The 13,486-nt window shown below is 45.1% G+C and overlaps 1 long non-coding RNA gene across 1 annotated transcript in view; it reads right to left on the bottom strand.

Moving 5' to 3' along the window:
• The window catches only part of LOC120937899, a 270,265-nt gene that overhangs the window by 129,106 nt on the left and 127,673 nt on the right, over window positions 1-13,486 (bottom strand). Inside the window, exon 2 of the long non-coding RNA XR_005748767.1 lies at window positions 9,237-9,336. This is a non-coding gene — a long non-coding RNA (uncharacterized LOC120937899). The remainder of the gene's footprint in view (window positions 1-9,236; window positions 9,337-13,486) is intronic.

Genomic DNA, 13,486 nt, shown 5'->3' with positions numbered 1-13,486 from the left:
ATGTCTAATCAGAGCTCGGTCTACAGGGAAAAGTCAGTCACATCTGATATACATGTTATCATCTCAGCTCTCCATAATTAAAATTATTGTTGCCATGGCGATTCCAGGAGTTTCAAACACGCACAAATAAATGCTACTCTGTTTATTAGTAATATCAATCTCTCCATCAGATGCAAAAATAAATAGGATGGCAAAGTCTAATCCTTGTAAAATAGCAGACCAGCCAAGTACACCTCATCATGGACAAGTTTATATTTGCAAACCAGAAATGTCTGAATAAAGGGCCTAATCCACAAAAACCCGGCGCAATGTATTTTTTCCCATTTAAGTTACACCGCCGCAAAATCTCTACCTAAGGCTGCATTCACATCTAGACGGACGAAATCGCGGCGTTTTGTCGCCGCAAATCGCGGTAAAAATAGCGGCGTTTTGTACCGCGATTTGCGGCGACAAAACGCCGGTATTGTCCGCCTAGATGTGCCCCAAGATGACCCCCTCTATGGAGATGATTGCCATCTCCTAGCCGAACGCTCGAAGACGCCTGAAAAAAAGGTCCGGGACCTTTTTTCACGCCGCAGGCGACAGGCGTCCGGCGTTCGGCGTGGAGATGTGAACCATCTCCATAGAGGGACATCTGTTTTCAGCCCTCTGGCGGCAGCGGCGTAGCGCCATAGGCGTAAAAACGCCTAGATGTGAATGGGGTCTAAGTGCCCGATCCACAAAGCACTTACCTAGAAATTTTGAGCGGTGTAAATCCGTCCGGCGCAAGGCGTTCCTAATTTAATGGGGCGGGTTCCCATTTAAATTAGGCGCGCTCCCGCGCCGGACGTACTGCGCATGCTCCCGACGTCATTTTCCCGATGTGCTTTGCGCGGTTTTACGTTGCGCCGGGTTTTGAGAATCGCGACAGGCGTAAAAAAAAAAAAACGAGTTGCGGCGGGAAAAAAAAAAAGAAAAAAAAAATTACAGCGGCGCGGGATAGAAGGGTCTACTTTTACAAGGTGTAAACAGTTTAGGCCTTGTAAAAGCAGCCCTAATTTTGCGACGGCAAACTAATACTTACGGAGAAAAAAGGAAGCGTAAAAGCTTCGTTACATAGTTACATAGTTACATAGTTACATAGTTAGTCAGGTTGAAAAAAGACACAAGTCCATCCAGTTCAACCACAAAAAACAAAATAAAAAAACACAGTAAAATCCTATACACCCAACTTCATACCCACAGTTGATCCAGAGGAAGGCAAAAAACCCCAGCAGAGCATGATCCAATTTGCTACAGCAGGGGAAAAAATTCCTTCCTGATCCCCCGAGAGGCAATCGGATTTACCCTGGATCAACTTTACCTACAAATCTTAGTACTCAGTTATATTCTGTACATTTAGGAAAGAATCCAGACCTTTCTTAAAGCAATCTACTGATCTGGCCAGAACCACCTCTGGAGGGAGTCTGTTCCACATTTTCACAGCTCTTACTGTGAAAAAACCTTTCCGTATTTGGAGGTGAAATCTCTTTTCCTCTAGACGTAAAGAGTGCCCCCTTGTCCTCAGTGATGACCGTAAAGTGAATAACTCAACACCAAGTTCACTGTATGGACCTCTTATATATTTGTACATGTTGATCATATCCCCCCTTATTCTCCTCTTCTCAAGAGTGAATAAATCTAGTTCCTCTAATCTTTCCTCATAGCTGAGCTCCTCCATGCCTCTTATCAGTTTGGTTGCTCTTCTCTGCACTTTCTCCAGTTCTCCTATATCCTTTTTGAGAACTGGTGCCCAAAACTGAACTGCATATTCCAGATGAGGTCTTACTAATGATTTGTACAGGGGCAAAATTATATCTCTGTCTCTGGAGTCCATACCTCTCTTAATACAAGAAAGGACTTTGCTCGCTTTGGAAACCGCAGCTTGGCATTGCATGCCATTATTGAGCTTATGATCAACTAAAACCCCCAGATCTTTCTCCACTACAGACCCCCCCAGTTGTACTCCCCCTAGTATGTATGATGCATGCATATTCTTAGCCCCCAAGTGCATAACTTTACATTTATCTACATTAAACCTCATCTGCCACTTAGTCGCCCAATCAGACAGAGCATTGAGGTCGGCTTGTAAATTGGAGACATCCTGTAAGGACGTTATTCCACTGCATAGCTTGGTGTCATCTGCAAAGACAGAAATGTTACTTTTGATCTCAGACCCAATATCATTTATAAATATATTGAAAAGTAAGGGTCCCAGCACTGAACCTTGGGGTACACCACTGATAACATTGGATCATTCAGAGTAAGAATCATTAACCACGACTCTCTGAATTCTGGCTTTCAGCCAGTTTTCTATCCATTTACAAACTGATATATCCAATCCTGTAGACCTTACCTTACACATGAGCCGTGTGTGCGGAACTGTATCGAACGCTTTCGCAAAATCCAAGTATATCACGTCCACAGCCACCCCTCTGTCCAGGGTTTTACTTACCTCTTCATAAAAGGAAATCAGGTTTGTCTGACAACTTCTGTCTTTCATGAATCCATGTTGTCTGCTGCTTAAATAGTTTTTTTCCAGCAAGAACTCATCCATGTGGTCTTTTATTAAACGTTCCAGTATCTTCCCAACTATAGAAGTTAAACTAACAGGTCTATAGTTACTTGGTAAAGACTTTGTTCCCTTTTTAAATATGGGCACCACATTGGCCCTGCGCCAATCCAGTGGTACTATTCCTGTCTTTAATGAGTCCCTAAATATTAGATACAGTGGCTTTGAAATGACAGAGCTCAACTCACCTAGGATCCGTGGATGGATGCCATCAGGTCCAGGTGCTTTATCCACCTTTATTCTGTCTAAATATTTCTGGACCATATCACTTTTGAGCCATTGTGGATTTGGGGCTGTGTCACTCCCACCCCCATTTTGGACATGAGCTCCCCCATGCTCCATTGTATACACAGAGCTGAAGAAAACATTTAATAAATTTGCCTTCTCTTTGTCCCCAGTCACCCACTTCGTGGATCTCCGTAAGTGCTAATTTGCATACCCGAAGCGGCATTTCGACGAGAAATGCCCCCAGCGGCGGCTGCGGTATTGCATCCTAAGATCCGACAGTGTAAGTCCCTTACACATGTCGGATCTTCTGCCTATCTATGAGAAACTGATTATGTGGATCAGTTCCAAAGATAGAAACAGGGATACGACGGCGTATCAGTAGATACGCCGGCGTATCCCTTTTGTGGATTAGGCCCATAGTTCTATTTTAACCACTTCAGCCCGGAAGAATTTACCCCCTTCATGACCAGGCCATTTTTTGCTATACGGCACTACGTCGCTTTAACTGATAATTGTGCGGTTGTGCGACGTTGTACCCAAACAAAATTGATGTCCCCTTTTTCCAATAAATAGAGCTTTCTTTTGGTGGTATTTGATCACCTCTGGGGTTTTTATTTTTTGCACTATAAACAAATAGCGACAATTTTTGCTATAATAAATGTCCCAATTTCTATTACATTTTTTTTTTTAATTTCCTCAGTTTAGGCCAATATGTATTCTTCTACATATTTTGGTAAAAAATAAAATGCAATAAGCGTATAGTGATTGGTTTGCGCAAAAGTTATAGCATCTACAAAATAGGTTATTGATTTATGCCATTTTTATTATTATAATTGTTTTACTAGTAATGACGGCAATCTGTGATTTTTATCGGGACTGTGACATTGCGGCGGACAGATCGGGCACTTTTGCCACTTTTTTTAAACCATTGACATTTATACAGTAATCAGTGCTATAAATAGCCACTGATTACTGTATAAATGTTACTGGCAGGGAAGGGGCTAACAATAGGGGCAATCTAGGGATTAAATGTGTTCCCTCACTGTGTGTGTCTCATAAACAAAGAAAACTCTTATAAAAAAATATATATATAACAAACACTGTGTATCAACTGGTGATAAATAAAGAGTTCACGAAACAAGTGTCCGTGTGTATCAAAAATTATTCCATTGGATTTCACCAACCTAATGTACTATCCACCGTTCCCAGATTGTTTTCAGATTCCTTAACCACTTCCATACAGGGCACGTATACACCTTCCCGCCCAAGCCAATTTTCAGCTTTCAGCACTGTCGCACTTTGAATGGCAATTGCGCGGTCATGCTACACTGTACCCAAACAAAATCGGCGTCCTTTTTTCCCCACAAATACAGCTTTCTTTTGGTGGTATTTGATCACCTCTGCGATTTTTTTTTTTTGCGCAACAACTAAAAAAAGACTGAAAATTTTGAAAAAAAATATGTTTTTATTTTTTTCTGTTATTTTTTTTGTAAATAAGTAAGTTTTCTCTTTCAATTACGGGCACTGATATGGCGGCACTGATGGGCACCGATGAGATGGCACTGATGGACATCAATGAGGTAGTACTGACGGGCACAGATGTGGTGGCACTGATTGGCGGCGCTTGTATGCGGCACTGATGGGCACACATAGGCGGCACTGATGGGCACACATAGGCGGCACTGATGGGCACACATAGGCGGCACTGATGGGCACACATAGGCGGCACTGATGGGCACACATAGGCGGCACAGATGGGCACTCATGGGCGGCACTTATGGGTGGCACTGATGGCTACTTATTGGTGGCACAGGTGGGCACTGATAGGTGGGCACTGGGCATGGATGGGCACTGTGGGGTGGCACTGATGGACACTGTAGGGTGGCACTGATGGACACTGGGGTGGCACTGATTAACCTATGTTGCCAGTGCCCATTTGTGGGCACTGATTGGCATCTTTTTTTTTATGCTTTTTTTTTTACAGCCTTTTTTATTTATTTTTTAGCCTTTTTTTTATATCTGCCCTTCCCTGGTGGTCCAGGGTGGGCTTCCCTGGTGGTCCATGTGGCGATCCGATGGGGGGGCTGCGCTGATAAACAATCAGCGCGAACCCCCCCTGTCAGGAGAGCAGCCGTTCGGCTCTCCTCTACTTGCGTCTGTCAGACGCGAGTGAGGAAGAGCCGTCAACGGCTCTTCCTGTTTACATCGTGATCAGCCGTGATTCGACACGGCTGATCACGTGGTAAAGAGTCTCCGTGAGAGACTCTTTACCGAGATCGGTGTTGCGGGGTGTCAGACTGACACCCCGCAACAACGATCGCCGCGATGCGCGCCCCCGGGGGCGCGCAGCGGCTCAGAATCCTGAGGACGTCATATGACGTCCGGTCAGGATTCTACAACCACTTTGCCGCCGTCAATCTGTCACTGGCGGGCGGCAAGTGGTTAAAGTCCAAAATTGTATGGAACTTAAACAAGGCGTGTCTTTTAAATAACGAGACTGTTATAACTGCATGCATGGTGAACCTGACCATGTTTGAACCTGCATGACAAGCAGCAACACTCTATGGCCCCGTACACACGAGAGGATCGATCCGCTGGAATTGATCCGCGGACCGGCTCCAGCGGATAGATCCCCTGGTGTGTACGATCCAGCGGATCTGTTTCCGCGGATTTTTGTCCCCGGGGATGGATTTCCAGCGGATCAAAATTTCTTGACATGCTAAGAAATCGATCCGCTGGAATCCAGTCCAACGGATTGATCCGCTGGTCTGTACAGACTCACCGGATCAATCTGTCCGAATCCATCCCCCGCATGCGTCGTAATGATTCGACGCATGCGTGGAATTCCTTATATGACAGCGTCGCGCACGTCGTCGCGTCATCATCGCGGCGACGGCGCGACACGTCACCGCGGACGGAATTCCGCAGGGATTTTGATCTCCTGGTTAGTACAACCATGAGATCAAAATCCGCCAGAGGATTTTTCCGCGGAAACGGTCCCCCGGACCGTTTCCGCGGATAAATCCTCTCGTGTGTACTAGGCCTATGATGTTTAGTTGATTATGAGTTGCCATTTAGTTTGGTTGTGTTTTCTGTAGCGTGCCAAAAAAAAAAGTTTAAAAGTTAAATGTGTCAATTTGAAATTTTTGGTAAAATTCCATAAAACACCAACAGAATGTTTTCAAATTCTTACTAAAGCTTATGGGAATGACGACCTGTCTCGTGCGCGTGTGTTTGAGTGGCACAAAAAATTCAGCGAGGTACGTGAAAATTAATTTCCTAAAAGTTAAATCAGTGCTTAAAGGGACACGCTTTGAGTCAATTGATGCTGTAAAGAAGAAAACGGCGGATGTGTTGAAACAGCTGACAGAATTTGATTTTCTCCATTCCTTCGACCAGTGGAAAACAAGACTGCAGCAATGTATTAGTGCAAATGGGGAATGTATTGAAGGGGACAAGCATTACATTTGTGATATAAATAAAGGTGAGTTATTTAATCAGTCTCATTATTTAATAGACACACTTCGTAAATATCTATTCATCATAACTGATGTTAAATGTTGTGGTTTGTTTGGAGTTCTCTTTTAGCAAACCTAATAGTATTAATAGATTTCCTGAGCATTTAGGGGCATTGTAAATACTACGTCACAAGTAAAAATCTCTCATTGACAGCAAAGGGGATTTATGCCTTATGCAAACAGATTGGCGTTTAAGGAGCATATAGAAAATACCTCTTAATGTGATTAATGCATCTGTTCCAGCACTGATCCGACTCAAGGGTTTGTAAAAAACCATGGCAGTTCTCTAGATTTTGCAAGAAGCTAAAGCATGCCAGGCCCTAAAAACTTGTGCTGTAAATTAACTAACAAGGCAAAGTAATAAGAGACAACGGGCCGGATTCAGATACGAGATACGACGTCGTATCTCTGAGTCCGGCCGTCGTATCTCTGAGTCCGGCCGTCGTATCTATGCGCCTGATTCATAGAATCAAGTTACACATAGATCTCCCTAAGATCCGACAGGTGTAAGTGTCTTACACCGTCGTATCTTAGGCTGCAATTTCACGCTGGCCGCTGGGTGGCGCTTCCGTTTGTTTACGCAAGGAATATGCAAATTAGTATTTACGTCGATTCAGAAACGAACGACCGTCCGGCGCTTTTTTTTTACGTCGTTTGCGTTCGGCTTTTTCCGGCGTAAAGTTACCCCTGCTATATGAGGGGTATGTGCGGCGTATCCTATGTTAAGTATGGGCGCCGAGTTTTGAATTTTTTACGTTGTTTGCGTAAGTCGTACGCGAATATGGCTGGACGTTATTTACGTTCACATCGAAAGCAATGACGATTTGCCGACGTAATTTGGAGCATGCGCACTGGGATTCAGTCGCGGCCGGCGCATGCGCAGTTCGTTCGGCGCGGGGACGCGCTTCATTTAAATGATACACGCCCCCTACCCGCCGAATTTTAATTCCGCCGGGTGATTTACGCTACGCCGCCGCCAACTTTACAGGCAAGTGCTTTGTGAATAAAGCACTTGCCTGAAAAACTTGCGGCGGCGTAACGTAAATGACATACGTTACGCCAGCAGAAAGATCCGCTGATCTTTCTGAATCTGGACCAACTACTACAACTTGATTGAAAACACTCATAAGAAAACAGCTGAACAAACATGTTGTCGGTGACAAAGAGTGCTAAACCTGCACAGACCAAAGACACTGGTACTTACAGTGAACAGTGGGCACATCTAGAGGGCTGCAGGCATTCTTGTAGCATTAACCAGGAGTTTTGAATATCAGGGTGCTCAGATGTGCTACTAGCAACCAGGTCCCTTGGTCCCCATCACTGTTCTGGCTCTTCCCACTTACCAGTAAGCCCAGGAGGAGATGGACATGAATTAGTGATCACAAGGGCTGATTCTTCTCTGCCTATAAGTATACACTGACATTCAGGACTCCCAATGTTTTAAATGTACTACAATTTTGAAGATTTGTTGGCTTCCTATACTTCAGAATTTATGCTGATATGAATATCAGGCTGTGCGTTGCTTCCAAGGTGAGGGCCTGGTACAATTTTATGGGCGCCTCCTCAACCTCACTGCTCTGAACTCACGATGATGCACAGCATTAAACAAATGTACTGAACGGAAGACTTCTAGATTTCCTCTAGAAAAAAAATCCCAGCCAATCACGAAAGGAGAGATGATGTTATTGGGGCAGATCCACAAAGCGAGTACGCCGGCGTATCTACTGATACGCCGGCGTACTTTCAAATTTCCTGCGTCGTATCTTTGTTTTGAACCCTCAAAACAAGATACGACGGCATCTGGGTTACAGCTTTGTACGCCTTCGGATCTAAGATGCAATTTTTCAGCGTCCGCTGGGTGGCGTTCACGTCGTTTTCCGCGTCGAGTATGCAAATTAGCTATTTCCGACGATCCACGAACGTACGAGCGGCCGTCGCATTCTTTTACGTCGTCTCTAGTCGGCTTTTTCCAGCGTATAGTTAAAGCTGCTATTTCGTGGCGTATAGTTAAACCTGCTATGTTAAGTATGGCCGTCGTTCCCGTGTTTATTTTGAATTTTTTTTTTGTTTGCGTAAGTCGTCCGTGAATCGCGGGATGGACGTAATTTACGTCCAAGTCAAAACAATGACGTCCTTGCAACATCATTTCACGCAATGCACGGCGGGAAATTTAGGGACGGCGCATTCGCAGTTCATTCGGCGCCGGGGACGCGCTTCATTTAAATGAAACACGCCCCCTACCCGCCCAACTTTAATTCCAAGCCGTTACGCCGCTTGAGATACACTACGCCGCCGTAACTTACGGCGCAAAATCTTTATGGATTCGAACCAAAGCCAGGTAAGGTACGGCGGCGTAGCGTATCTCAGATACAATGCGCCGGGGCAGATCTTTGTGGATCTGCCCCATGGTGTCTATTTAGACAGAACACAGACCACAGACCACAGACTATAGATCATACTTTTAAAGGTAAAGTCAATTGTTACACTGAGTTTCACAGCTGCTATTTTAGGATTACTATAGAGCTTTGACATGGGGAAAAGAGCCTAGAACAGCCTGTACAGGTATAACATGATAGGATAGCTAGAGGAATAGCATGTCTATTGTATATATTAGGTATATATTAGAGATTATTTTGGATCATGGAACAAAAGCCCCAACAATTTTTGAAGTTATAGACCACTGCAGGTGAAACCTAGTAACATAACTGTCCTTTTATTTGTAATGGTGATTATTAGGCATATCTAAGAAGCTGATGTAAAGAGTAATGTGCAAAATAACCAATAAGGACACATATTTTGTCATCTATGTCATACTATTGTCTAAACAGACCAATTGGCCTGTCCAGGAACTGTTGATGGCTAAAGGCCAAATGAAGTAACATTGGTACAATTTCACTTACCAAACGAGAAGAGCGAATAGAGATGAGGCACGACAAGGAAATTGAAAGACCAAAACTTGCAAGGAAGATCTTGGAGCAGTTGCAATTCAAGGCAGATGATCTAAAATTCAAAAAAATAAAAATAATTAACAATATATACTCCAGTCAGTCTAAATGTCTCTTTTAGATCTTGTAGGGTTCTTTTGTCATGTGTAACCAAGATTTACGCTCTCATCTTAAAGTAGATGTAAGGGCTGAAGGTTTTTTACCTTCATGCATTCTATGCATGAAGGTATGAAACCTTTAGTATCCAGCCCTCCTTAATACATAGTCCCATAATGATCCAGCATTGTGCACAGGAGTAGCTGCTGGCCCAGCTCTCTGCATCCTCATTGGCTCTAATACAGCAATGGGAGCCCTTGGCTCCCGCTGCTGTCAATCACAGCCAGTGAGGAGGGAGTGGGGGGCGGGGCTGAGCCCCGCTGTGTGTGTCTTTTTGATACACAAGCTGGGGTTGAAAGCGAGCATGCTTGCTGCGCACTCGCTGCAGGTTGCAGGCGGCGTGCTCTGTGCTGTGCTGATCACAGATTGAGCCAATCAGCGGCTTTTTATCACATGATCAGCTGTGTCCAATTGGACACAGCTGATCATGGATGTAAATAGAAGATGGTTATCAACACTCCTTTCCTCATGCTGACAGCATGAGGATTGGAGAAGAGAACCGATAACCAGCTTCTCTAAAAGAGACAATGACACTGATAATCAGGGCACCGATTATCAGTGCAGTCCAAACAGTGCCCACCAGTACTGCAAATCTATGCCCACCAGTGCTACCAATCAGAGCCCATCAGTGCTGCCAATCAGTGCTTTCTCATCAGTGTCACCTATCAGTGCCGCCTACGGCCTCGTACAGACGGGCAAACGTGTACGATGAAAACGGTCCGCCGGACCGTTTTCAGCGTACATGTCTGCCCGGAGATTTCTGTATGATGGCTGTACACACCATCATACAGAAATCCGCGCGTACTCGATACGCGACGACGAGGCCGCGCAGTCGCCACGACGATGACGCGGCGATGTGCGCGGCCCTGGCAGTTCAATGCTTCCACGCATGCGTCTAAGTCATTCGACGCATGCGAGGGATGGCGGCCGCTCGTACATGTACGGTGAGTCTGTACAGACGACCGAACATGTCCGACGGACAGGATTCCAGCGGGCATGTTTCTAAACATGTTTAGAAATACTTGCCCGCTCGAAAAAGGCCCGGCGGGCAAATGTACGCTGGAATCCTTTCCGCTCGGCTGTACAGACGACCGAACATGTCTGCTGAAACTGGTCCGCGGACCAGTTTCAGCGGACAGTCCGTGCGTGTGTACGAGGCCTAAGAGTTCCCATCATTGCCACCTATTAGTGCCCATTAGTGCCACCTATCAGTGTCGCCCAGTGCCGCCTATCAGTGCAGCCTCATCAGTGCCCACGAGTGCCTCCCCATCAGTGCCCACCAGTGTAGGCTATCAGTGCCCATCAGTGCAGATTCATCAGCGCAAATCAGTGAAGGAAAAAAATTACTTGTTTCTAAAAATTTATAACAAAACTATGAGAACGTTTTTTTTTTTTAAATGTTCAGTCTTTATTCGTTTATTTAACGAATAAACAAAAAAAAAACCCAGTGGTGAATAAATACCAACAAAAGAAAGCTCCATTTCTGTGAAAAAAATTATAAACGCTGAAAATTGGCCTGGGCAGGAAGGGGGGAAAAGTGCCCAGTAGGCAAGTGGTTAAACCATGGTAACCAATTTCTCTCCTTAATTCTTCCATGGCAGCTTAGAAACCAAAAGTGAGGATTTAATTGGTAGTTATGGGCAACACAGGCAGCGCAGCTCTACTTACAGACATTTAATAAAATAATTCCAAGCATTTATGTTTAATGGCTCACTATGAAAGAACTTGGATGTTCATTACATAAAATAACTCAATCCATTGAGTGTCACCTGCTCACCACAGTAAATCATTTCTTACTAATCTCAAGTATAGAAAATAATGTAGTCCTCTGATGGATTCATAACTGTCCGGCGCTGAGCTTCCTGTCTGCCGTCTTCTCTTCATGCTGCCGGTTCCAAGTTGCCATTCACTATGTAATTGTTTTATCAGTGACAGGCTGTGTGCAATGGCTGTGTGCAGTGTCTGCGGGAGAGCCACAGCTCCTGCTAGTAGCAGCTCACTCTCCTCCTCCTCCTTAGTCTGCGCGACAGATGATATCTGTTTTCTCCTGTGAGTTTGAATTTGAGAGCCACTGAAGCTCGGCAACTGTATATTCTGGCTCAAATGAGCTGAAAATTGCATTCAATTTGAATTTCAAAACTATAAAAGGAAGGGAAAAAAGTATCTCTCCTCTTAGCTTGGGAAGAGTAACTCTTTCCTGGCGCTGTGCATGATACACAGGAGTGTCGGGTCAGAATAAAGTAGATGTAAATCCTAACTGAATGACACATTGGGCCAGATCCACATAGAAATGGATCCGCGCAGCGTATCAGAGATACGCTACGCCGCCGTAACTTTTTCGGCTTTGGTTCAAATCCTGAAAGATTGCGCGCCGAAAGTTACGGCGGCATAGTGTATTTCTGGCGGTGGAATTCAAATCGGCGATTAGGGGGCGTGATTCATTTAAATGAAGCGCGTCCCCGCGTTGATTGAACTGCGCATGCTCCATTTAGAAATTTCCCGCCGTGCTTTGCGCGAAATGACGTCGCAACGACGTCATTTTTTGAACTTAGACGTGACTTACGTCCATCCCTATTCACGGACGACTTACGCAAAAAAAAAAAATTCAAATTTCGACGCGGGAAAGACGGCCATACTTAAAGCGGTGGTTCACCCTGCTGAACAACATTTCAGCATAAAATTCGGCATCGTAGCGCGAGCTACAGTATGCCGGTCTTACATTTTTTAACCCCGTACTCACTGTTTAATCGTACATAGACGATTCCGTCTGCCGCGGGGAATGGGCGTTCCTAGCAAGAGGGAGGGTGATTGACGGCCGACTCTGGCACGTCACGCTCCCGAAGACAGCCGGAGTAGGTCTCGGCTCTTCACGGCGCCTGCGCACAGGCTATGCGCAGGCGCCGTGAAGAGCCAAGCCTATTTCGGCTATTTCCGGAGAAGCGTGACGCGCCAGAGCCGGCCGTCAATCACTTTCCGTCTGGATTGGAACGCCCATTCCCCGTGGGCAGACGGAATCGTCTAGGTAGGATTAAACAGTGAGTACGGGGATAAAAAATGTAAGACCGGCATACTGTAGCTCGCGCTACGATGCCGAATTTTATGATAGAATAAAAAAAAAAAAAAAATTTTATTCTAGGGTGAACCCCCGCTTTAACATGGCAAGTCTATCTATACGCCGCAAAATAGCAGCTTTAATTATACGCCGGAAAAAGCCGACTAGAGACGACTTAAGAGGATGCGACGGCCGCGCGTACGTTCGTGGATCGTCGGAAAAAGCTAATTTGCATACCCGACGCGGAAAAGGACGCGAACTCCACCCAGCGGACGCCGAAGTATTGCATCTACGATCCAAAGGCGTACGAAGCCGTACGCCTGTCGGATCGAACCCAGATGCCGTCGTATCTTGGTTTGAGGATTCAAACTAAAGATACGACGCGGATAATTTGAAAGTACGCTGCCATATCAGTAGATACGCCGGCGTACTCGCTATGAGGATCTGGCCATTAGTTTGTTTAAGCACTGTGGGGTCATTTCACCATTGCTTTGTGTTTTATATAAAATATTACATTTGATATATAAAGTGTCAATTCATCTCCTGATAAGACAGAGCCTTTGGACTCACTCTGCACATACTCAGTTTGGTGTGTATTACTGAAGAGGTTTTTCTTTTCTTGGGAGAGTGCATGTGATCATCGCAGGGCCAATCAGCACTGTCCATACAGAGAGTCAGGGGTCCTGAAGCCTCATAGGACAGTCAGAGGAGAGTGAAAACTCTTCTTACAAAATGTAACCAGACACTGATAAAAGTCACAAGACTGCTATATACTACAGTTTATATTTACTACAATAATTGCATTTCCATGTTCTGTGTACTGTGGGAGACCAGATATAGTGAATGCAGGGTGATGGGCTTAATAACACTTTAAATACCCTGGCCCAGATTCAAGTAGAATCGCGTAATATTTGCGTGGGCAAAGAGCAAATTTTTTTCTCTGCGCCCACGCAAATATTGCGCTTTGCCCGCGATTCACGGAGCAGTTGCTCCGTAA

Source organism: Rana temporaria, chromosome 4 (assembly GCF_905171775.1).
Source record: "Rana temporaria chromosome 4, aRanTem1.1, whole genome shotgun sequence".
NCBI lineage: Eukaryota > Metazoa > Chordata > Amphibia > Anura > Ranidae > Rana > Rana temporaria.
Note: the sequence above shows the minus strand (reverse complement) of the source record. Positions and strands in the feature narration are given on the sequence as shown.